A 27741-nucleotide genomic window follows, 5' to 3' on the forward strand; every position below is an offset into this window, starting at 1 on the left:
TCCCATGGACAGAAGGAGCCTGGTGGGATATAGTCCATAGGGTTGTAAAGAGTCGGACATGTCTGAAGTGGCTTGGCTTGCATTAGCTACATCTCAAATTTTGATATGTTACATTTCATTTGTCTCAAGGGATTTTTTATTTCCCTTTTTATATCTTCTTTAATTCATTGATCATTCAGGAATGTGTTGTTTAATTTCTACATATGTGAGTTTTTCATTTTTTGTTATTGGTTTCTAGTTTCATTCCATTGTGCTCATAAAAGATACTGGATGTGATTCACTTGACTTAAATTTACCAAAACTTATTTTGTTTCTCCCCAAAACCATCTATTCTGGAGAATATTTTATGTGCTCTTAAACATGTGTGTTCAGCAGCTGTTGGATGGAATGTTCTATATAAATCTTCTAGATCCATTGATACATAATGCTGTTAAAATGTACTGGTTTTGTTTTTGTTTTTTTTTCTGTCTGAACAGTATCTCCATTTCTTAAAGTGGGGTATTGTGGTTTCATACTATTATTTTGTTTCTATCTATTTCTTCCTTTACTCTTGTTGCTATTTACTTTCTATATTTGGGTGCTGTGATGTTGGATGTTTATCTATATGCTGCTGTTGCTGCTAAGTTGCTTCAGTCATATCTGACTCTTGTGAGACCCCATAGAAGGCAGCCCACCAGGCTCCTCTGTCCATGGGATTCTCAAGGCAAGAATACTGGAGAGGTTTGCCATTTCCTTCTCCAATTTATATATATAGGTACCTTTTAAAACTCCTCTTGATTTGTCCCCATTGTCATTATTTCATGACCTTCTTTGTTGTGACAGTTTTTGAAAGAACATCTGTTTTGTCTGATAAAAGTATAGCCACTCCTACTCTTTTGGTTACCATTTACTTAGAATATATTTTTCCATCATTTACTTCCAGGTGGTACATGTCCTTAATACCTCCAGATTGTATATGTCCTTAAAGCTAAATTGGCACTCTTCTGGGGAGCACAGAGTTGAATCCATTCAAACACCCAGTTGTAGAATGTAATCCAGTTGCTCTTAAAGTAATTACTGATAGGTAAGGATGCACTATCACCATTCTGTTCACTGTTTCTGACTATTCTGTAGTTTCTTTTTTCCCCCCATCCTCTCTAGTGCTCTGTCTTTATAATTTGATGAGTTTTTGGAGTGCTGTGCTGTGATTCCTCTTTATCTTTTTGTTTAATTAGTACCACGAGGTTTATATAATCAATCTGATTTCGGTGTTGACCATCTGGTAATAACCATGTGTAGAGTCTTCTCTTGTGTTGTTGGGAGAGTGTGTTTGCTATGACCAGTGCGTTCTCTTGGCAAAACTCTATTAACCATTGCCCTGCTTCATTCTGTACGCCAAGGCCAAATTTGCCTGTTACTCCGGGTGTTTCTTGACTTCCTACTTTTGCATTCCAGTCCCCTATAATGAACAGGACATCTTTTGGGGGTGTTAGTTCTAAAAGGTCTTGTAGTTCTTCATAGAACCGTTCAACTTCAGCTTCTTCAGCATTGCTGGTTGGGGCATAGACTTGGATTACCATGATATTGAATGGTTTGCCTTGGAAATGAACAGAGATCATTCTGTCGTTTTTGAGATTGCATCCAAGTACTGCATTTCGGACTCTTTTGTTGACCATGATGGCTACTCCATTTCTTCTAAGGGATTCCTGCCCACAGTAATAGATATAATGGCCATCTGAGTTAAATTCACCCATTCCAGTCCATCTTAGTTCGCTGATTCCTAGGATGTTAATGTTCACTCTTGCCATCTCCTGTTTGACCACTTCCAATTTGCCTTGATTCATGGACCTAACATTCCAGGTTCATATGCAATATTGCTCTTTATAGCCTCGGACCTTGCTTCTATCACCAGTCACATCCACAACTGGGTATTGTTTTTGCTTTGGCTTCATCCCTTCATTATTTCTGGAGTTATTTCTCCACTGATCTCCAGTAGCATATTGGGCACCTACCAACCTGGGGAGTTCCTCTTTCAGTATCCTATCATTTTGCCTTTTCATACTGTTCATGGGGTTCTCAAGGCAAGAATACTGAAGTGGTTTGCCATGCCCTTCTCCAGTGGACCACATTCTGTCAGACCTGTCCACCATGACCTGTCTATATTGGGTGGCCAAACACGGCATGGTTTAGTTTCATTGAGTTAGACAAGGCTGTGGTGCATGTGATCAGATTGGCTAGTTTTCTGTGACTGGGAGCTGACTGTGGCTCAGATCATGACCTCCTTATTGCCAAATTAAGACTTAAATTGAAGAAAGAAGGGAAAACCACTAGACCATTCAGGTATGACCTAAATCAAATCCCTTATGAGTATACAGTGGAAGTGTGAAATAGATTTAAGGGACTAGATCTGATAGACAGAGTGCCTGATGAACTATGGACAGAAGTTTGTGGCATTGTAAAGGAGACAGGGATCAAGATCATCCCCATGGAAAAAATATGCAAAAAAGCTAAATTGCTGTCTGAGGAGGCCTTACAAATAGCTGTGAAAAGAAGAGAAGTGAAAAGCAAAAGAGAAAAGGAAAGATATTCCAATTTGAATGCAGAGTTCCAAAGAATAGCAAGGAGAGATAAGAAAGCCCTCCTCAGCAATCAATGCAAAGAAATAGAGGAAACAACAGAATGGGAAAGACTAGAGATCGCTTCAAGAAAATTAGAGATACCAAGGGAAAATTTCATGCAGAGATGGACTCAATAAAGGACATAAATGCTATGGCCCTAACAGAAGCAGAAGATATTAAGAAGAGGTGGCAAGAATACACAGAAGAACTGTACAAAAAAGATCAACACAACCCAGATAATCATGATGGGGTGATCACTCACCTAGAGCCAGACATCCTGGAATGTGATGTCAAGTGGGCCTTAGAAAGCATCACTATGAACAGAACTAGCGGAGGTGATGAAATTCCAGTTGAGCTATTTCAAATCCTGAAAGATGATGCTGTGAAAGTGCTTCACTCAATATGCCAGCAAATCTGGAAAACTCAGCAGTGGCCACAGGACTGGAAAAGGTCAGTTTTCATTCCAATCCCAAAGAAAGGCAATGCCAAAGAATGCTCAAACTACCGCACAATTGCACTCACTCCAGTAATCTTGCCTGGAAAACCCCATGGATGGAGGAGCCTGGTGGGCTGCAGTCCACGGGGTCGCTAGGAGTCGGAGACGACTGAGCGACTTCACTTTCACTTTTCACTTTCATGCATTGGAGAAGGAAATGGCAACCCACTCCAGTGTTCTTGCCTGGAGAATCCCAGGAACGGGGGAGCCTGTTGGGCTGCCGTCTATGGGGTCACGCAGAGTTGGACACGACTGAAGTGACTTAGCAGCAGCAGCACACGCTAGTAGAGTAATGCTCAAAATTCTCTAAGCCAGGCTTCAGCAATATGTGCACTGTGAGCATCCAGATGTTCAAGCTGGTTTTAGAAAAGGCAGAGGAACCAGAGATCAAATTGTCAACATCCAATGGATCATCGAAAAAGCAAGAGAGTTCCAGAAAAACATCTATTTCTGCTTTATTGACTATACCAAAGCCTTTGACTGTGTGGATCACAATAAACTGTGGAAAATTCTGAAAGAGATGGGCATACCAGACCACCTTACCTGCCTCTTGAGAAACCTGTATGCAGGTCAGGAAACAACAGTTAGAACTAGAAATGGAACAACAGACTGGTTCCAAAAAGGAAAAGGAGTACGTCAAGGCTGTATATTGTCACCGTGCTTATTTAACTCATATGCAGAGTACATCATGAGAAACGCTGGGCTGGAAGAAGCACATGCTGGAATCAAGATTGCCGGGAGAAATATCAATAACCTCAGATATGCAGATGACACCAACCTTATGGCAGAAAGTGAAGAGGAACTAAAAAGCCTCTTGATGAAAGTGAAAGAGGAGAGTGAAAAAGTTGGCTTAAAGCTCAACGTTCAGAAAACTAAGATCATGGCATCTGGTCCCATCACTTCATGGGAAATAGATGGGGAAACAGTGGAAACAGTGTCAGACTTTATTTTTGGGGGCTCCAAAATCACTGCAGATGGTGACTGCAGCCATGAAATTAAAAGACGCTTACTCCTTGGAAGGAAAGTTATGACCAACCTAGATAGTATATTAAAAAGCAGAGACATTACTTTGCCAACAAAGGTCCGTCTAGTCAAGGCTATGGTTTTTCCAGTAGTCATGTATGGATGTTAGAGTTGTACGGTGAAAAAAGCTGCGCAATGAAGAATTGATGCTTTTGAACTGTGGTGTTGGAGAAGACTCTTGGAGAGTCCCTTGGACTGCAAGGATATCCGACCAGTCCATCCTAAAGGAGATCAGTCCTGAGTATTCATTGGAAGGACTGATGTTGAAGCTGAAGCTCCAATACTTTGGCCACATCATGTGAAGAGTTGACTCATTGGAAAAGACCCTAATGCTGGGAAGGATTGGGGGCAGGAGGAAAAGGGGACGACAGAGGATGAGATGGCTGGATGGCATCACTGACTCAATGGACATGAGTTTGGGCCCACTCCAGGAGTTAGTGATGGACAGGGAGGCCCTGTGTGCTGCGATTCATGTGGTTGCAAAGAGCCAGACACAACTGAGCAACCGAACTGAACTGAACTGAGGTTTATATATAACATCTTATTCTTACAACAGCCTGTTTTAAGCTGATATGATTTCAGTTTGACCATGTACAGAAACCCCATGATTTTACTTCCTCTGATCATTTTGTCATAAGTTGTGTCTTTCTATAGATTTTATCCATTAACAAGTTAAAGCAGCTATAATTAATTTTAATATCTTTTAACTTTTATAGCTAGTGGTGATTTATACACCATCATAATAGTATTAGAGTATTCTGGATATTTTCTTTTGCCCATTAATTTTTTTTTTGTTTTTTATTTCCATGCTTTTAATTAACATCCTTTGTTTTCCCTGGAAGAATTCATTTTAGTTTCTTGTCTCAAGTGGTGATGTATTCCCTTTTCTGTTGTTTTTTGAAAAAGTCTTTTATCTCATCCATTTCTGAAGGACAGATTTTCTGGCTATGGTATTCTTGGTTGGCAGTTTTTTGTTTAGCACTTTGACTGTATTATATCACTCTCTCACAGGCTGCAAAATTTCTACTAAAAAATCCACTTATAGTCTTACAGAAGATTCTTTGTATGTGATGGTCTTTTGTCTCTTACTATAGTCAGTTCCCTCTTGAACTTAACTTGATAAATGATTAAAAAGCAGTTTTGTGAAGACTTCTTTACATTCAATTTACCTGGATTTCTTTGTGTTTCACAGAATTCTTGATGTTCATTTTTCTCCCCAGATTTAGGAAGTTTTATCATTATTTCTTTATGTTTTCCATCCCTTTCTTATTCTCTTCACCTCTGGAACTCAAAATGTGTTTATTGGTTTGACTGTTATGTTGTCATCAGTCCCATGGACTTTTTTCATGCTTTCGCTTTTGTTATTGTTCTTCTGACTAGGTAATTGTAAATGATCTGTCTTTGAGCTCACTGATCCTTTCCCCTGACTGATTGATTCTTATGTTGAAGCTCTTTATTTAAGTAGCTTTATTCAGCTGTTGTATTTCCAGTACAATCTGATTCCTTTCCTTCAAAATTTGTTAGAATTTGTTTCATTCCTTTTTGTAGTTTCTGTCTCTTCTTTGAGAAATCCCTGGTGGCTCAGCTGGTAAAGAATCCGCCTGCAATGTGGGAGACCTGGGTTTGATCCCTGGGTTGGGATGATCCCCTGGAGAAAGTTTTGAACTTCACATTTATTTCTCTGCTAATTCCAAGTGGTTACTTCCTTACACTGACTATTTTGAATTCTTTGTCAGGCAATAGATGTCTGCTTCTTTACAGTCAGCTACTGGTGCTTTTTCTTCCTTTGGTTGTATTGTGTTTTTCAAGCTTTCATGATCTGTATAGCATTTTGATAGTGTGTGTACTTTTGAAATAATAGTCACTTCTTCCATCTTTGCGGACTGGCCTTGGCAAGAGAATGCTTCTCTAATCAGTCCATCCAGAGATTCTGTGCGGTAGGGACTGTGAGTAGACTTGATGTTGTGGTCCATTGGTGGTCAGCCCTGGCCACTTGGTCCATGACTGTGGGACTGAAGCCTGCATTTGCAGAAGCTAGCAAAGAACTGGGGTCTACCTGAGCTGATGTGGCACTGGAGTCCAGCAAGAAATTTCTAGAGCCAGATGCTGAAGGAGTGTGCCTTCAGCCAGGGTCCACTGTGGCTGAGCTGAGACTGGAGCAGTCCTAGACCCCTGGATCTGTGGTGGCAGGCCTGACACTGGGGCAGATAAGGTGTGTGGGTCTCTGGGGGCTGGCCTTGTTTTGTAGTGGGCCTGGAACATTGGGCCACAGGTGCCGTCCCAGTTTTCCAATAGGCCCGAAGTCTGGGTCTACATGGGTTTACCTGCCTGGGACAAGACTGCAGCCTGGATTTGTGAGAGCTAGCCTGATACCGGTGACCTGTGGGACGGGACTAGAGTCTGGGTCCATGAGAGGATTGGATGTTCGTTTCACTCTTTTTCTCACAGAGAGCTCCACGATGGGAAAGTTCTTTCTTAGACCCCTGCTGCATGGGTTTAGAGGGGAAGTGACTCAGGTAGAGTGAGACTCTACTGCCTAGGCTTTTGAATATACCTTTTCTTGTTTCTGTGCTCTGTGTGGGTACTTTAATCTCTCACCTGGAATCCGGAAGTATTATGAAGGTATTTTCTTGTGTGGATGGATCTGTATATCAGTTTTTCTGTGAGCAGACGCAAGCCGGAATCACCTGTTTTTCTGTGTTGTTGATGCTCCATCACAGGGTGTCCTCTTTTGAGGAGCAAGAGAAACTAACACTGAAGACTCCCTGTGTGTGTGCTCAGTCACTTCAGTTGTGTCCGCCTCTTTGCGAACGCATGGACTTAGCCTGCCAGGCACCTCTGTCCGTGGGAATTCTCCATGCAAGAATACTGGAATGGGTTGCCATGCTATACTCCAGGATATCTTCCCAATTCAGGGATCGAACCCACGTTTCCTGCACTGCAGGCAGATTCTTTACCTGCTGAGCCATCAGGGAAGCCTGAAGGCTTATTAGTACCATTTAAAAGATGATAGTTCACATCGTATTGCTTTGCAATTATTATATATATAATCGTTTGGGATGAGAATAAAAACTAAGGTTCTTACACTCCACGTTTTCATACCATTCCATCATATTAATTCCAAGAAACAAGAATGACAGAGTTTTAGATTAAAACAAATTAGGAAAAAACAAATGACCGATATAGCTTTAAAAATATTCCTTCACTACTGAAAACAACAATGCTTTCAATAGAACTCCATTTATACTAAAATGCTTTCATCTTAGCAAATAGTGATGTGATAGCAATATCTATAATGGGATATGTCATAATTTCAGTAACAGATGATTGCCATATTATTACTCTGAAATATGAAATGAGAACCAAATACACACTTTGAATCTATAATCTCTACAGTAATACTAATCATGAAAATACATTAATTTACTACACTAATTCACCATACCTATTTGGACAATAAAATTGGAAAATATATTAAAAATCATTTGTAAAATAAACTGTAGTAATAAACATGTAACTATACTTCTATAAACAAGGAACATCTTGAAACGTTTTCATGTCCATTAATTTACCAGTGCACAGAATATTGACTTCAAAATTCAATTAAAGTATATCAAAACATTGTTACTGATTTGCTAAAAAAAAAAAAAAAACTTCATATTTTCTGGGGCTTGTAATGATAGGAATTTAATTATTAAAGTAAAATAGTTTTATGTATTAAAACAAAAGTATGAATATATACACAAAACAACATAGTTACATAATTTCTATGCCTTAAAAATGCAATTGCTTAAAGAAGTTTAGAAACTGAAAAGTTTCTAAGATGAGAAGTATTCTGAGCATTCAAGTACTAGCACAAGATTTCCCTATATGTTTTCAAAACATCTTTAGGACAAGGTAAAAAGATTTTTCTCAGATACGACGCTTCAGTTGCATTGACAAATGATGGATAATCCTATTTCCAGTAAGTCAGAAATAGCACTCTAACTTGCACCATTATTAAATATTAGAAAAGTTAAACACTGAAATAGATTTCCTTCCTTTTCCCTTTAATACTAGGAATATTATAGTCACTTCTGTTTAAAGAATTGAAAATTATTGTAGGCCAATTTAATAGGCAAGAACTTTTTAAAATATTTTCTTATGGCAGTATAAAATATCACTGCATTGTAAAATGTGAACTGAAGTAATTATTTCATTTAAAACAGTGATAGTTATACCCTCCAACCTTTACCCTGAAGCAACCACTATTGTTTTCTTTTCTTTTATGAGTTTTACTATTTTTAGACATCAATATAGGTGGAATCATGCCATGTTTGTCCTTCTATGTCTGGCTTATTTCACTTAGCAATGTACTCCCAAATTCATCTGTATTGTAATAAATGCCAAGATTTCCTCATTTTTAAGCTTGAATAAAATTCTGGTTTTGTGCATGTACCACATTTTCTTTATTCATCCATCTGTCATTGGACACTTGGATTGTTTTCGTATCTTGACTGTTGTGAGTAGTGCTTCAGTGAACATGAGATATCTGCTTGAGATTCTGTTTTCAATCCTTTGGATATATAGCCAGAACAGGATTGCTGGACTACATATCAGTACTGCTTTTTTTTTTTCTTTTTTGTGGAACCTCAATACTGTTTTGCACAATGTTGTAACATTTTAGATTCCTACCAGCTTTGTGCAAGGGATTCAATTTCTCCTTAAGCTCATCAACATCTGTTGTCTTTTTTAATGATGGCTGTTCTAATGGGTATGAGGTCACATCTCCATTGTAGTTTTGATTTACAGTTCTCTGATTAATGATGTTGAGCATCTTTTCATATAGCTACCAGCCATTTGTGTGTTATGTTTGGAGAAATATTTGAGTTATTTGCCCTTTTGTAAACTAGTTATTTGCTGGTTTTGCTACTGAATTGTAGGATTTCTTCAAATATTTTGTGTATTAAATACTTATTAGATATATGAGATTTATAAATATCTTCTTTCATTCTGTGGGTTGTTTTTGATTCTATTATTTTTTTCCATTATCATTCAGAAAATAAAGCATTGCCACCACCATTGTCAAGAGGCTTTTCCCCATTTGTTTTCTTCTAGGAATTTTATTGTTTCAGGCCTTATGTTTAAGTCTTTAATCCATTTTGTGTTTTTGCATATGAATATCCAGTTTTCCCAACACCATTTATTGAAGACACTATTCTTTTCCATCTGGTACTCTTCACACTCTGGTAAATTTTTAGTTGCCATGTGTATGGGTTTATTTTTTGGTTCTCCATTCTTTTGGTCTGTATGTTTTCTTATGCCAGTACCATGCTGTTTTAATTATTGTAGGATTGAAACACATAGAAATCAGGAAATGGGAAGGCTCCTGTTTTGTTCTGTTTCTCAGGGTCATTTTGCTATTATTTTGTGGCTCCATATGTATTATATGATTGTGATTCTGTTGGCAACAAAATAAGATATCTAAATCCATTTCTTATTTCCTAGCAGGTTTGCCCAGTATTCTCTACTTTTATATTGTTTTTGTTGTTCAGTTGTTTATTTGTGTCTGACTCTGAAATGCCATGGACTGCAGCACACCAGGCTTTCCTGTTCTTCACCATCTCCCAGAGCTTGCTCAAACTCATGTTCATTGAGTTGGTGATGGGGTAGTGTTATCTGCATATCTTGAGGTTATTGATATTTCTCCTGGCAATCTTGATTCCAGCTTGTGCTTCATGCACCCTGGCATTTTGCATGGTGTACTCTGCATATAAGTTAAATAAGGAGGGTGACAATATACAGCCTTGACGTACTCCTTTCCCAATTTGGAACCAGTTTGTTGTTCCATGTGTGGTTCTAACTGTTGCTTCTTGACCTGCATACAGGTTTCTCTGGTAAGATGGTCTGGTAGTCCCATCTCTTGAAGAATTTTCCACAGTTTGTTGTGAGCCACATAGTCAAAAGCTTTAGCATAGTCAATGAAGCAGAAGTAGATGTTTTTTCTGGAATTTTCATGCTTTTTCTGTGATCCAGCAGATGTTGTCAGTTTGATCTCTGGTTCCTGTACCTTTTCTAAATTCAGCTTGTACATATGGAAGTTCATGGTTCACATACTATTGAAGCCCTGCTTGGAGGATTTTGAGCATTACCTTGCTAGCATGTGAAATAAGTGCAATTTTGTGGTAGTTTGAACATTTTTTGACATTGCCCTTCTTTGGGATTGAAATGAAAACTGATGTTTTCCAGTCCTGTGGTCACTGCTGAGTTTTCCAAATTTGCGGGCATATTGAGTGCAGTACTTCACAGCATCATCTTTTAGGCTTTGAAATAGCTCAGCTGAAGTTTTATATATTGTATCATTTCAAATAAATGTGACATAACATACAATTACTATTCCTCTTAATAATTCTATACTATTTATGTTTACCAATATAAGACCACTATGAACATACTTGTAGTAGAATAAGTTAGATTTATTATTCTTCATGAAGCTGGAAAGACAACAAACCAGTGGGAGCCTTGGGGAGTCTCAGTAAGAGGATGCTGGATTAACATCTTTTAAAATTCAGGCTTGTTTTTAGGTGATTTAGGGAAAGTACGTGATTTTACATGATTCAGAGAAGTAGCTGTTTCCTTTGGAGTGAGTGCTGTCATAAATTGAGGGTGATTCTACAATTTATCTAGGAGGAAAGAGAAACAGAATGAGTATAATGTTGTCCACGGTGAAATAACGGCAGTTTTAAGTAGAATGTTTGCTCATTTTTATGTTTAGGTGGGTTTTTTCTGTTTTATTTTTGTCTGTGCTCAGATATGATTAGAGAGTAGTGCTATATTTTTATCTCATACTGTTATAGTACCAGGGTAACTACATCTGATGTTCGCGTTCTCTAAAATTGTTTATGTTCTGCACAGTAACAGCAGGCCTGGCTGGCAGCAACAAGCCAGCTACTAGCTGACAGCTGTTAGAAATTTCTCGATATTCTGTAATAAACAGAGTAATCTTTTTTTAAGTCTTATATTCTCTATTATAATTCTGATCATTCTAATATTTTTCAAGTACCAATTACTTAGTCTTTAATTTTTAAAAATAATTTATTTTAAATTCTTTTCAGTGTCTTATGCAAGTTAATTCCCTTTTGACTCCTCTTCCTTCATTCCATGTTGATTTCCATGTATTGTATCTTTTTTAATGTCTTCTCATCCCCCCAACCTCAGAATCTTTGGGTAATTTATTTCAAAGTTGAATGATAAGACACCATCTATTTTAAAATATACCTTTGGTCAAAGATTTGGTATGTAATATAATTTCATCAGTGGCCTTTAGACATGTCGGCACAGTAGTATGAACAATAAGATAATAGATCAGTTCGAATTGGAGGATAAGGCAGAACTTAAGTTCACACAGAAAAGTTCATGTGCATTCCTGTTTACAGAATATAAAGACAGGTTATTAGCTAGTATCAAGTAACTTGAGGTTTGTAATATATTTTTTAAACTCCTGTGTTTTAGATTACTTTTTAAATCAATGAATAGGAAATGCAAACACATGTAAGCAAGTGAGGCAAAACTAAGTGTGTAACCATTGGATTGAGGTTCCTGAAATTATTAAAATATTTTCTAAGTCAAAACAATAAATGTACAACCCTAGAAAAATCCAAGAAACGGTAGTACTAAGATGAGACATATGTAAGTTCCTTAGTGCTTGAAAATGACCCTGACTGAAACAATCAAAGTCAAGATTTTACTCTTTCCTTGAATCATTGTGATCTTAATAACACAGGGCACTGAGAAATCTCTTGTATGACTATAGAGGTGATTAACTCTTTTTGAAAAAAAAAACAAAAAACTATGCCTCAGATGCTGGTGGTGGTTTTAGTAAGACAACATTTTTAATAGGTTCTAAAGTAGATGCTGGAGAAGGCAATGGCACCCCACTCCAGTACTCTTGCCTGGAAAATCCCATGGACGGAGGAGCCTGGTAGGCTACAGTCCATGGGGTCGCTAAGAGTTGGACACGACTGAGCAACTTCACTTTCACTTTTCCCTTTCATGCACTGGAGAAGGAAATGGCAACCCACTCCAGTAATCTTGCCTGGAGAATCCCAGGGATGGCGGAGCCTGGTGGGCTGCCATCTATGGGGTCGCACAGAGTCGGCTTAGCGGCAGCAAAGTAGATGCACTTGAATATACATAAGCAGTTTTGAAATTCATGCTATTCTTCTTGTGAAGTGAAGTTGCTCAGTCATGTCAGACCCTTTGCGACCCCATGGGCTGTAGCTACCAGGCTCCTCCATCCATGGGATTTTCCAGGCAAGAGTACTGGAGTGGGTTGCCATTTCTCTTCTTCTTGTACCTATCTCTAAATTTCACCAAAATGTGTTTATGCAATTATAACTGTTTGTAATTTATTGTATACCAGTTGATGAATCTGATATTTACTTGTGAATTATTTTGGTATCTCTTTTGCTTTGTGTGGGGAAGCCTGGCATGCTGAAGTCCATGGGGTCACAAAGAGTTGTACATGACTGAGTGACTGAACTGACTGACTGACTTGCTTTGTGTTAGTAGTAATTTAATACAAAGCATGTTGTCTGGCATCCTGAAGCATGTATTATATTAGTAAACGGATTAAGGACTAACTGATTTTTATTTTGACTCTTAGAAAATTATTTCATGAGTAAGTGTAGTATAGTGATTACAATGTGTAGAAGAACTTCATGAAGCATGTGGCTATTTTAAGGAGCCAATATAAAACTAGTGTTAGAAATAAAGACAAATGTCATGGATTACCTTAATGAAGGCTTCCCAGTTGGCGCTAGTGGTAAAGAATCTGCCTGCCAATGCAGGAAACAAAAGAGACACAGGTTTTATCCCTGGGTCAGCAAGATCCCCTGGAGAAAGAAATAGCTACCCATTCCAGGATTCTTGCCTGGGAAATCCAACAGACAGAAAAGCCTGGCTGGAAAATAATTGGACACGACTGAAGTGACTTAGCACCTTAATGAAACATTCTGTTGAGATTCAATAAACTATTTCTAATATAAGAATATATAATATAAGAATGCTATACTTTCATCCATCTTTCCATCCCCCATTCCATTGTCATATTTTACTAAAATATATTATTCATGTCAAAATGTTATTGTTGTTAATTTAATATAAAGTTTTTTTTCAAATTAAGGTCTAAAAATAATAGTATAAAATATCTGAGATAGCTCAGAAGGAAAAACTTTCAAGAGGTGGATTGGGCTTACCTGATGGCTCAGGTGGTAAATAAACTGTGTGCAATGCAGGAGACCTGGGTTCTATCCCTGGGTCAGAAAGATCCCCTGGAGGAGGAAATGGCAACCTACTCTAGTATTCTTGCCTGGAGAATTCCATGGAGAGAAGAGCCTGGCAGGCTACTGTCCACAGGATCAGAAAGAGTTGGACACAGCTAAGTGACTAAGACACACACATTTTTTTTTTCAAATTAAGGGATTAAAAAAATAAAGTATAAAAGAACTGAGATAGCTCAGGAGAAGAAAAAAATCATGGGCTGGATTTAACAGCAGAATGGAGAAAAAAGAGAAACTAGTTATTAACTTGCATAGTAGATGAATAGAATTTATCTTGTCTGAAGAATACACAAATGAACTGTATAAAAAAAGATCTTAATGACCCAGATAACCACAATGGTGGGACCGCTCACCTAGAGCCAGACATCCTGGAGTGTGAAGTCAAATGGGCCTTAGGAAGCATCACTACAAACAAAGCTAGTGAAGGTGATGGAATTTTAGCAGAGCTATTTCAAATCCTAGAAGGTGATGCTGTGAAAGTGCTGCACGCAGTATGCCAGCAAATTTGGAAAACTCAGCAGTGGCCACAAAAAAGGAAAAAGATTAGTTTTCATTACAAACCCAAAGAAAGGAAATGCGAAAGAATGTTCAAAGTACTGTACTATTGCACTCATTTCACATGCTAGCAAGGTAATGCTCAGAATTCTCCAAGCTAGGTTTCAATAGTACGTGAACCAAGAACTTCCAGATGTTCAAGCTGGATTTAGAAAAGGCAGAGGAACCAGAGATCAAATTGCCAACATCCATTGGATCATAAATAAAGCAAGAGAATTCAGAAAAACATCTGCTTCATTGACTATGCTAAAGGCTTTGACTGTGTGGATCACAATAAACTGTGGAAAATTCTGAAAGAGATGGGAATACCAGACCACTTTACCTGCCTCCTGAGAAACCTGTATGCTGGTCACGAAGCAACAGTTAGAACCAGGCATGGAACACAGATTGGTTCCCAATTGGAAAAGAGTATGTCAAGGCTGTATATTGTCACCCTGCTTATTTAACTTATATACAGAGTACATCATGAGAAACACTGGTCTGGATGAAGCACAAGCTGGAATCAAGGTTGCCAGGAGAAATATCAATAACCTCAGACATGCAGATGACACCACCCTTATGGCAGAAAGCGAAGAAGAACTAAAGAGCCTCTTGATGAAAGTGAAAGAGGAGAGTGAAAAAGTTGGCTTAAAGCTCAACGTTCAGAAAACTAAGATCATGGCATCTGGTCCCATCACTTCATGGCAAATCGATGGGGAAATAGTGGAAACAGTGACTGACTTTCTCTGGGCTCCAAAATCACTGCAGATGGTGATTGCAGCCATGAAATTAAAAGACACTTACTCCTTGGAAGGAAAGTTATGACCAACCTAGACAGCATATTAAAAAGCAGAGACATTACTTTATCAACGAAGGTCCACATAGTCAAAGCTATGGTTTTTCCAGTAGTCATGTATGGATGTGAGAGTTGGGCCTTAAAGAAAGCTGAACACTGATGAATTGATGCCTTTGAACTGTGGTGTTGGAGAAAACTCTTAAGAGTACCTTGGACTACAATGAGGTCAAACTAGTCAATCCTAAACAAAATCAGTCCTGAATATTCATTGGAATGACTGATGCTGAAACTCCAATACTTTGGCCCCCTAATGCGAAGAGCCAACTCATTGGAAAAGACCCTGATACTGGGGAGGATTGGAAGCAGGAGGAGAAGGGGTGATAAAGGATGAGGTGGTTGGATGGCATCACCAACTTGACGGACATGAGTTTGATCAGGCTCCAGAAGTTGAGGAAGGACTGTGAAGCTGGTGTGCTGCAGTCCATGGGATCACAAAGAGTTGGACAAAACTGAGTGACTGAACTGAACTAACTGAATCTGAGGAATGGAAAGAAAAATGTTTAAAAAAAAAACCAAAAACAACTATCTGATAGACCTGTGGGACAGTATTATAGGTTTAACATACATACAATTAAAGACCTAGAAGACAAAGAGAGAAAATAGGTAGAATAAAATACAATATTTTTACAAAGCCAAAAATAGGTATTAAGTTTCCAAATATCATAAAAGAAATTTTAAAATTCAAAAGATACACCAGACAGCAAGCAGGATAAATTGAAAGAAAACTCCCTAGGCTCATCACATTCAAACTGAGGACTGGAAACCGAAGATAAAGAGAGAATCTTGAATATAGCCAGTGTGTGGGTGGGGTACGGGAGGCACAACGTATATAACACCAAGCATTTTATTGACTGCTCACTCAAAAACTGTGGCGATCAGAAGACAGTGGAATATTTTTAAAGTGATGAAAGAAATTCTGTATAGAATTTTATGTCCAGTAAAAATAGCCTTGAAGAGCTCTGTACCTATTTACTACATATATATATATATATATATATATATTTTAATCCAGTAAATTACCTTTCAAGAATGAGGGTGAAATAAAAATATTACCAAAACAGATACTAAGAGATTCCATCACCTACAGACCTCAATTATAGGACATGCCAAAGGAAACCTTTTCATACCAGATAAAAACCCAAATCTTCAGGCAGGAGTAAAGAGTACTGGAACCATTCTAGAATCTGGGAAATTTAAGGGCAAGATGAAGGCAGATTCATTGCTGTCCTGCGGTTCTTCCTGGGAATCCCTAGCAGGTTTCTCTCAGGGGCTCTGTATTTGAAGAGTAGTTTCTTTCCAGGAAATCCTGTATTCTTCATGTAAACAGGTGCTCAATCTTCTACTCCAGTCCTCTAGGCTTGCACTGTCAGTCTTAAACCCTTGAGTAAAATCAGCATAGACAATAATAGCTAACATTCTTTCATTCAACATTTGTTGGGTTCCTACGTTGTACCAGCGCTCTAGATGCTAGAGATGTAGCAGCGCACAAATAAAAGCAGCCGATAGAATCCTTGCCTTCATAAAACAAAGTTTAATATTAATTTAGTATAAAGTGTAATACTTTAAAAATCATCATCACAACCTAGCACAGTCTTGAAAGAATAACACAATTATAGACAGCACTTGAGATGAGAATAGAGTTAGAGAAATTACTCAGTTCCAAATATGTTGAGAGTATCAAAGATAAAGAGAAGTGAGGAAGCGAACAGAAAAAGATAATGCGATTGACTTAAGGTCAGTCATTACTAATGACTGCACAGTTGTAGATATACTAATAATTCCAACTAGAAAGTTAGAGATTATCAGCATCAATAAGTGAAGACACAACTGTATGCTGTTTATGAGAGAGAAACTATAAATATGAAGTTACAAATATTGATAGATTGCAGTTAAAGTGCTAGAAAAAATATATAATGAAAGTCATAAGAAACCTAACATGGTATATTACTATGAGACAGACTTGGCTTCAAGACAAAGACATGATCAGGCATAGACAGCCTCACAATTAAATTATGTATATGTCCCTAATAGAGCTTCACATATCCACCACAAAATAATAGTTCTGATCATACACATTCTTCCTAACAGTAGAAACATAACTGACAGATTAAAAAGGAAAAAAAAAATAGACAAAAATGTAATCTGAGGCTTAATATTCCTCTCTCCATAATTGTAAGAAATAGATAAAAAATTTCAAGCAGTAGAGATATATGCTTTTAAGGATAAAAATACCAAGGCAAATCAGAAAATATTTTGAACTGAACACAAATGAAAACACAGTATATAGAATTTTATATCTTGAGACTAAAGCAGTACTATGAGAAAAGTTCATAATATGAAATTACAAAGTTCATATTATGAAAAAGTAACATCTAAATCTAAACATTCTAAACTGTCATTCTTAGAATTTTAAAATAGCACAGCCAATGCAACATACACAGAAGGAAAAAAGAGAACATATCCTGTATCACCCTACTTATATGAAGTTGTAGAATTTGCAAAACAAATCAACTGAAATTGGAATACTGCTTGCCTTTCTGGTAGAGGCAGATAGCTGAAAAGGGCATTAGGGAAGGTTCTAGGCTGATGACACTGCTTTGTATTTTGACTGAGGTGTTGATTTCCTAGATGTATAAATTAGTCAAAACTCAGTGAAATATACAATTAAGATCAGTGTTTTTTTTTATATCTACTTGTAACTTAGAAAACAACTCAGAAATGCATTGTATAAAAATATTTATTTATATACCCAAAGGAAAATATCAAAGACTATACTTATCCTTACAGTAGGCATGCACTCTGATCAGTTATATTCTATTTTTAAAATCTATTCTATTTTTTAATTTAATACAGCCAGTTCCACATCTTTTTATTGGTTTCATCAAATTGAGATCACTGCTTACTTCACAGGAAACCATGCCTTAGAATTCAGAATGTATTTACCCTTTATAGGGACAGTGTGATCACTGACTATATGGAATGTAAGATTTGAAACTAATTTGTTTCTATATTTGAAATATGAACTGCATGCTAAAACTATTTTAATGCCTGCATTACTAATTCATTCCGTCTTTATAACCTTCTCCCTTGGAAAAAAAATTGAAGAAATCTAAATGCATTCTTTACTCAGCAGCTGTAATATGATTTTGGACTAAAATGGGACCAATGTTGTTTATCTGAAAGACAATTCTCACAGCTGGCAAATGTCAGAAATTTTCTTTCAGAACTGCTTATAAAATCTGTAGCAAATTCTCTTTTAAACTGCAAAAAATCAGTATCCATTTGTTTTATTTATTTTTTATTTGTTTTAATTGGTTAAGGGTCACACATATACTATACATGCATACACCTACATACATGCTCAAATGCTTTAAATAGACTTGGTAGAAATGTAGGTCAAGAAGCAAAGTGGAATTATCAGAAATGAAGAGTTACCAAGTTCTGATGGTAGTGGTAGTTCAGCTGCTAAGTGGTATCTAACTCTTGCAATCCCTGACTGTAGCCCATGAGGCCCCTCTGTACATGGGATTTCCCAGGCAAGAGTACTGGAAAGGGTAAAGCCATTTCCCTCTCTAGGAGATCTTCCTGACCCAGGGATGGGACCCAGGTCTCCTGCATTTGCAGGCAAATTCTTTACTGCTCAGCCATCAGTTTCTTTCAGACAGAGCAGGTAAGATCTGTCGGAGTGGGATGGAAAGATAAAACTGCTACATTCAGATAAATTATTTTTAAGACATAGTTTCTACTTCAAATGTAGATATTTGTGGGAGGCTCAAATGAACTGTGGTGTTGGAGAAGACCCTTGAGAGTCCCTTGGAGTGCGAGGAGATCCAACCAGTCCATCCTAAAAGAGATCAGTCCTGAGTGTTCATTGGAAGGACTGATGTTGAAGCTGAAACTCCAGTACTTTGGCCACCTGATGTGAAGAGTTGACTCATTGGAAAAGACCCTGATGCTGGGAAAGATTGAAGGCAGGAGGAGAAGGGGACCACAGAGGATGAGACGGTTGGATGGCATCACCGACGTGAAGGACATGAGTCTGAGTAGGCTCTGGGAGTTGGTGATGGACAGGGAGGCCTGGCGTGCTGCTGTCCGTGGGGTTGCAAAGAGTAGGACACGACTGAGTGACTGAACTGAACTGATGTAGCTCTCAGTGAAATTGTGTGTATAAAGTATGAGATGGATAGTGAGTAATTTGTTTTTAAAAGACACATCTTCTGCTTATAAAGACACAATAAAGAGTATGTTGTTACTAGCCCTTTTTGTTCAGATCATTATAAGTGTTGAGAGAATTAAAAGGAACTCAAACTGAATTGTGTCTTTTGCATTTGAGAATTCAAAGTATCTTAGGGGAGGACAGACTATGGTCAAAAAGGGAGTGGATGTGCCCTTTCAAAAAGCACAGAATTGGGCTGAATTTGAGGAAATCTGAGACGTATTGCACTGGCTGAGAAGGGAGGGGGGAAGACAGGGAGGGAGACATGCAATATCGGTGCTTGAGGCTTTGAAAGATAATTGGGTGACAGGTACTTAATGAAGTTTTCCCCAGATGTTACTGCAGCACCTTTAGCATTTTTCAAAAGACTGTTTTAAAGGATTAAATTGCTTTGTCATTGCTTTTGGATGTTCATCTGAATTCAACAACATCCTGAAATAAATATAAAGAGATTTACTTTTATTGAATTATACTAATATGTTCAGAGCTTATATCCTTTTAAAGCACATATCCCAGCTATTTTATGTTTTCAAAATTAACATGGCTCCTTATAAAAGAATGTATATGTCAGATTTTCTTTCGTTTTATTAGAATTTATAGTCCATGGAGAAATTATGCCTAAGTAGTTTGCTTTTGGGCTTCCCTAGTTGTTCAGATGGTAAAGAATCTGCCTGCAAAGTGGGAGACCTGGGTTCAATCCCTGAGGTGGGAAGATCCCCTGGAGGAGGGCACGGCAGCCCACTCCAGTATTGTTGCCTGGAGAAATCGCCATGGACAGAGCAGCCTGGTGGGCTATAGTTCATGGGGTCACAAAGAGTTGGACATGACTGAGCGACTAAGAAGAAGCACAGCACAGTTTGCCTTTAAGTCTAATATCTTACAGTTTCTTATATCCTGGGTTTTTTGCAATTTAACACTTTGTTTACTGTTTTGGCCAAGTGTGCAGAAGCGCCCAGTCTTTCTTTTTACCTGTTAATCCTCCCTTCTCCACATCATTGTCAACTCGGCCAAAATTGATGATTATTTTATGGTGCTAATAAGTTATTTTTTCTTTTTTTTTTTTTTTCTTTTTTCTTTAACTACTAATTGTGGGTTAAATATACTCCCAGAGTTGTGAAGCCTTCAGTATTTCTTGCTAATTTTTAGTCATTGTTAGGTAAGCTCTGTTTCTCCTGGTTTTGCCTTTCCTTTATCCCAAAGGAAGTGTCTTTTTGTGCCATCTATTGGTACAAGTCTGTTTCTAAGACAGTCAAATCAGGTACTATAAATATGTCAACAGACTCCTCGCTCCTTCAACAAGAATTCATCCAGAAGTGCAGAGGGCTAAGGTGACGCACATTAGATCAAGAAACCAGACCCAGTCTCCTGCATATCCTTTGTTGCTAATGAGAACCATTAATCAGATAGTTTAATTTGATGAAATCAGATGGAAGAACAGAGAAACTCATGTCATGCCTCATAGTAGCACTTCATGAGCTGCCCTTCCCGAAACTGAATCTTTTTATAGCACGGGCTTCTGCCTTGGCATGATCTCCTAATTTTGAAAATTGAACTGCCGTTGAGGATGCCTTGTCTCTATTTTATACTTATTAGTAGCACCTCTGGAGGCCAACAATTACCTGAATCGTATCCAGACTAACATTTTAGACAGTTTTCATTTGGCCATTTGGCTGTTTCTGTTGGGACCAAACTTTGCATTTTGGTAATTTTCAGTAACACTGTTGGTTTGCTGCCTAATCCTGGCTCTCTGAAGCACCAGTGGTACACAGGCTTGTAAATGACTTGTACATGAACCCATCAGTAAACATTTTTCCAGCAACATATATTTACCCTTAGATTATATTAATTCTCTTAATTCTATATCTGATGCAAATTAGGATATATGATGACGACAGAGTACTACTATCTGAATAATCAAGATCAAGGCATTAAATCATTTTCAGTGTGTTACACATTGTTGTGCTTGAATATAAACATAATGTAAGAATACTTTACTTTATATATGAATATATTTATTAGGGCATAAATTACTATGAAGTTATGAAAGTAATTATTAAACCTGCTTTATTACTGTATAATTGAATTAGCTATTTTATTTTCAGCCAAACTATTGTGGTGAAATAATGGCATCTCTAACTTGAAGTTATATTTCTTTATTCTCAAGTTCATTTGATAGTTAAAATATCCTTTAAACAACAGTGAATAATGTTTGCAGTTGAACATTGTGTCTTTAAATAGAAGCAGTGATGTCTTCATGATTTAAAATTAGAAGTAATGAAATATACTCTGTATTCAATAACTTCTTTCTTATATATGTTTGGCATATTTAAAAAAAAAAAATTCCGTAGGAAAATAGTTTCAGAAGTTAAAGCTAGTCTTTCCTTAGTGTTACCTAAATAGTAGGAAGACAAATGGAGTTTGATGTCCTGAGGTGCGATTCCAACTACCCTTTTCCTCCAGCCCACTGCCACTGCTATAATTGATACTCTCAAAAATTATCACCTAAGTTACTGCAACAGTCTTTTAAATGTTTCCTTTACCATTATTTCCATCTTGTTTCCTGTGTACTCTGATCACTAATGCCAAGTGATTTTTCTAAAGTTATATTTGATTAGCTCTTCCCTATTAAGCATTTCATGCCTGTTCAATTGCTCTCAGTATAAAATTTTAAACACTTTTACAAGATGGATAAGTTGTAAGTTCTGGTTACTCACTACTAACTCCAGGTCTGTCTTTTATATGAAAATTTGTTTTCCCAGGCTTTTACTTTGCAGATGATATTTCCCAATTTCTCTGATCAGCTGGCTTTCTTTTAGGACTTCCCTGGTGGCTCAGTTGATAAGTAATCCACCTTCAATGCAGGAGATCTGGATTTGATCCCTGAGTCAAGAAGATCCCCTAGAGAAGAAAATGGCACCCTGCTCCAGTATTCTTACCTGGGAAATCGCATGGACAGCCTGGCGGGCTGCAGTCCATGGGATCACAAGAGTCAGACGTGACTTAGTGACTAAACCACCACCACCGATAGACATTAGGGGAACATGAGATGATAAGAGAATAAGATTGTTTTAAATATCAAAGTGTCTTTTGGTATTTCTTCAGCTGTCAGTTGCTATCAACTTCCAGTGGCATTCCCAACACCACCATCGCTGGGCTCACAGAGATAACTAAGAAGAAACAAGTCAGGTCCTTTCGTCAGAGTGACCGCCACATCACTCTTCTAATCCTCTGGCAGACAAATTCTGCCCTGAAACCATAAGAGACAGTCTCCCACATAGCACTGTGTGCCCTGGGACACGTTACTCTCTTTGGTCTGAACAGCCTAGAGATATAGGAGGAGTGTAACTTTCTTCAAAGAACGCAGCTCGTTGTACTGCTTTTTTGAGCCCCTACGTTGTCATAATAACATCTTTTCCTTTAGAGGTTGGAACTTATTCCTATAATTATTGATTTCTAAATAAAAGCAAGGGCATCATTTTGTGCTTAGCTATCCAAGATGTGTTTAATCGATTTCCTGAATTAAACATACATAAGTGCATAAATGCAGTGGTATGATAAACGTTTAACTGCTGGTTGGCATGAGGTAAGGGGATCCATGATTTGTATAATTTGTTCATTTTTTAGGTGTGAATACTCCCGACACAGCAGATTTCAAAGTGCCCTTGTGTGTCACTAGACATGGACTTAGGAAGACAAGTACATGGTTGCCTCACCTTTATGGGCCCAGTTCAGCACACAATGTGTTTTCTGTGTTCTGACTGGACCACAGTGAAACAATAACAGATACCAAAGCATTTTCCGGAAATATACCTTTCTGAATGAAATTCTGAGGTTTCCAGAAACGGAGTTTCTTTGCAATGGAAAAGAAATATACTAAGGATATGGTGTGCCCTGGCATCTGGGTTAATTAAATTACCATCTCTGGCTGTTGAAGATGACGCACCCAGGAAAGCCCAGGCTTTGGTAAGACATGTGACTGCTGCTCATGACTGCTGGAGTGGCAATCACTAGTTGCTGGGATACTTATAGATAATTGAATTGCAGAGCTTATAAAATGAAAAATGTGAGGAAATAAAGCTTTCATGTTTTAGTAGACATTGGTGTTGCATTAATATTATTCCTTGGGCAAGCAATATGACTCTGCTCCACCAGTAAAAGTTTAGTTATCGACCTCCATTAATTATTAATAAGTTTGGACACAAATCTTGTACATGACTCCATTGGGTCCAAGGAGCCAGTCTGTCTTAATTCTCTGGTTCCTGTATATGTGATTAGAATAAACTTGTTGCCAACCAGCAGATTTCCCATAGTAGTTCTACAGTAACAGGCTGAGGGCTTTAAGATAGGTTGTACTATGTGGAAGCCATTTGCTAGCCTCCTTTTTTAGCCAGTCTGGGAAATTAAAAAAAACCAAAAAACAAAACACTGCATAGCTGGGAGAAATTCAATAAGTTAATGCCACTAGGATAAAAAGAAAAAAAAAAAAGAAAACCTTAGAGAAAGGAGGTCAGTGATTTCTGTCACATTCTTATTTATGTTATGAGAAAAAAAGAAAGTGAAAGTGTTAGTTACCCTGTGGTCTGACTCATTATGACACCATGGACTGTAGCCTGCCATGGCTCTTCTGTCCATGGGATTCTCAAAGCAAGAATACTGGAAGTGGGTGGCCATTCCCTTCTCCAGGTGATCTTCCTGACCCAAGGATTGAACCCGGGTCTCCTGCATTGTAGGCTGATTCTTTACCATCTGAACCAGTAGGGAAGCCCCTCATTTAGTCTATTCAGAAGTTTTATCAGTCTCCAAGAATGGCTATAGACTTGAGTGAATTTTTACTTGGTCCTTATTTAAACTGCAGTGCAGTTTCAAGTGTGATACCCTTCCTGGAGCAAGGCCTGGAACGTAATATTAAGCCCCTGATGTGGCAGTTGTTCTTTTTGCTGTTGTAAGGACTACTACATGCAATGTAGTAGAAAAGTGCAAAGATCTTAATTTCCTTGGCATAACATAGAATGTAACACAGTTGATAAAAGCATGCTGCTTAGACTTGAGAATGAGAAAAGAACAAAGTTATGACACATCTCTGCTAAAAAGATGAGAAACAAATCAGGGAAATTCAAAGTCCTTGTACTTCAGTGAAATTTTCAGGAATCCAGTGATCTAAACTGTCATAGTATCCTCTTCACATCAGAACACGTTACTATTATTTATACAGGCTATAACTAAAACAGCCTGTAACTAACACAAAGCTTGTTTGGGCCCCTTAGATTTTAGAAGCAAAATACATTGCACTCAGGTAGTTTCAAAGGCTGCAGGATTTGAGTGTGACCCTGCACCAGAAAAGATTCTGCAACATTTCCAGGATGGAATGCAAGATTTCCTTCTCAACTGGTCTTTGTAACCCAGAAGATCAAACTGTACTTTAATAAATGGGTATGTCATATTAAATTTGTTTAAAAGTCCTAATAGAAGATACACAGAGGCCATCCCTAGAGATTTGGGTTCCTTAGCTATGTGAGATACTTTTCATAGCTTGCTCCTATGCTTTAGAAACTTAATACTTGTCCTTGGGACATATGGTACCCATGTAACCTGAGGTACCAGTATAAATAGTAAGTTGTCACATTTTGGCCTTTGTTGTAGCAACAGTGTGTCTTTCCTTTGAAAATGGTATACATTCTCCTGACTTAGCAAGAGCAATTACCCAGGCACAAGTGAGTTTAGAGTATGTTTCTTATGCTCCTACCATATTCACTCCTAGCTGCCTGCCATTTTGCCCCCAGTTTGCGTTTATTTTTTCACAGGAAATACTTCGAATATTTGTTAAAATGTTTTAAAAGTCTAGATTATACACAGTTCTCTTATTCCAACTAGGTATGGGCTATGACAGCATGAGATGTTATAAGAAGCTATAACATGTTATGTAAGAGGCTGTAAGATGTTATAGATGCTATAAGATGCTTGCAAAGTCAGCAGTATCTTTGTTTGTCTTCATTGCCTGAATCGAGAGATGATCAAATGTTATACTTGTGATCAGGAAATAATGGTTTAACTGAGTAGTCAGGAATTGGGGAATAAGAGGTTGGTAATTTCTCTGACAAGGATGCCTGAGGTTTTTGAATTGATGTTTGTAATAGGAATGAAATTCATATGTATTCATACTGTTTATGTATACCATACACACACACATATAATGTATGTGTATATGCATATATATTTATATGATGTATATGGCCTACTAGATATCACACACTTAAACAGTATGTCCTAATAGTTACTCATGTTTTCTGCTTATCGGAAATATATTCTTTAGTCAGTAAAACAACTTATTTCCACCATGTCTACTGTGTGTTTGATTATATACGGGATGAGGGGTAGAGAATGAGGGCTGGAATAATTATAAATTTATCCTGATTATGAAATGCTTAGAAGTTTATTCCCTGAACAAATCTTAAATTTGATTGAGGGACTTTTAAATCTACAAAAAATTATATGTATATCAGTCAGTTCAGTTCAGTCACTCAGTTGTGTCTAACTCTTTACGACCCCATGGAGTGCAGCACGCCAGGCCTCTGTGTCCATCACCAACTCCTGGAGTTTACTCAACTTCATGTGTATTGAGTCGGTGATGCCATCCAACCATCTCATCCTCTGTCGTCCCCTTCTCCTCGCGCCTTCTATCTTTCCCAGCATCAGAGTCTATTCCAATGAGTCAGTTCTTTAGGTGGCCAAAGCATTGGAATTTCAGCTTCTGCATCAGTCCTTCCAAAGAATATTCAGGACAGATTTACTTTAGGATGGATTGGTTGGATCTCCTTGCAGTCCAAGGGACTCTCAAGAGTCTTCTCCAACACCACAGTTCAAAAGTATCAATTCTTCGATGCTCAGCTTTCTTTCATAGTCCAACTCTCACATCCATACATGACCACTGGAAAAAACATAGCCTTGACTAGAAGGACCTTAGTTGACAAAGTAATGTCTCGGCTTTTTAATATGCTGTCTAGGTTGCTTATAACTTTTCCTCCAAGAAGTAGCATCTGTTAATTTCATGGCTGCAGTCACCATCTGCAGTGATTTTGGAGCCCCAGAATATTAAGTCAGCCACTGTTTCCACTGTTTCCACATCTATTTGCCATGAAGTGATGGGACCAGATGGCATGATCTTAGTTTTCTGAATGTTGAGCTTTAAGCCAACTTTTTCACTCTCCTCTTTCACTTTCATCAAGATACTCTTTAGTTCTTCTTTACTTTCTGCCATAAGGGTGGTGTCATCTGCATATCAGAGGTTGTTGATATTTCTCCCAGCAATCTTGATTCCAGCTTGTGCTTCATCCAGCCCAGTGTTTCTCATGATGTACTTTGCATATAAGTTAAATAAATCAGGGTGACAAAATATATATATATATATATAGGTTTTCATGTTTTTCCATGTACCCAAAAGTCTGTGTATATATAAAGTGTGTGATTCCCAGGTGAAGTTAGTGGTAAAGAATCCGTCTGCCAATTCAGGAGATGTGAGAGATGCAGATTCTATCCCAGGGCCAAGAAGATCCGCTGGAGAAGGGTACAGCATCCCACACCAGTATTCTTGCCTGGAGAATCCCATGGACAGAGGATTTTGGTGGGCTACAATCCATAGTATCACAAGGAGTCAGACATTACTGAAGCAACTTATCACACATATATAAAGCATAAGAAAATAATATGATGTGGAATGTACGTGTAAGGAAGTATGTAGGATACAAATATGTGTGCTCAGTTGCTCGTTCATGTCCAACTCTTTTCAACTCCATGGACTGTAGCTCACCAGGCTCCTCTGTCCATGGAATTTTCCAGGCAAGATTACTGAAGTTGGTTGTCATTTCCCCCTCTAGAGGATCTTCCTGACCCAGGGATCTAACCCATGAGAGACATCTCCTGTGTCTCCTAAATTGGCAGGCTGATTCTTTACCACTGAGTCACCTGGGAAGCCCTAGTATATAAGTACTCTAATGGTATCTTGTGGTTCATTCATTAATTTTATTCCAGTTTGCCTTCTCTAAAGAGTTTGCTACTTGAAGAGGCCTTCTTGACCACTCTGTGGGAAACATAAATGTCCTCTCCCCCTACTACTCTTTTTATTTATCCTAATTAGTTTATTCATATCAATCATGTTGCATAGTTACGTCTGTAATTATTTATTTCCTATTTCAGCCTCAGTTCAGTTCAGTCCAGTCGCTCAGTCGTGTCTGACTCTTTGCGACCCCATGGACTGCAGCATGCCAGGCCTCCCTGTCCATCACCAACTCCCGGAGCTTACTCAAACTCATGTCCATCGAGTCGGTGATGCCATCCAACCATTTCATCCTCTATTGTCCCCTTCTCCTCCTGCCTTCAATCTTTCCCAGGATCAGGGTCTTTTCAAATGAGTCTCAGTCTATCATATACAATTATTTTTAGCTACAGTTCATGACTCCGTCCCTAGCACATTAGACAGTGCCTGTTTCAAAAACACTGGGTGAATTTAGAGAGGAAGATCATTAAATTGAATAGTCCCAGAGATGGTACCTGACTTTATCAACAAGTAGTCAGTACATTATAGCCATGGTTAGTAATTTTACCACGCCTCAGTTTTGTCACTTGCAGAATGGCAGTAATGAAAATACCTTCCCAGAAAGATAGTTTGTCTCTATAAAAGTGACATACTATATCGAAAACATTTA

The sequence above is a fragment of the Giraffa tippelskirchi genome, chromosome 12 (genome assembly GCF_054371585.1).
Source record: "Giraffa tippelskirchi isolate mGirTip1 chromosome 12, T2T-mGirTip1v1.2.pri, whole genome shotgun sequence".
Lineage (NCBI taxonomy): Eukaryota > Metazoa > Chordata > Mammalia > Artiodactyla > Giraffidae > Giraffa > Giraffa tippelskirchi.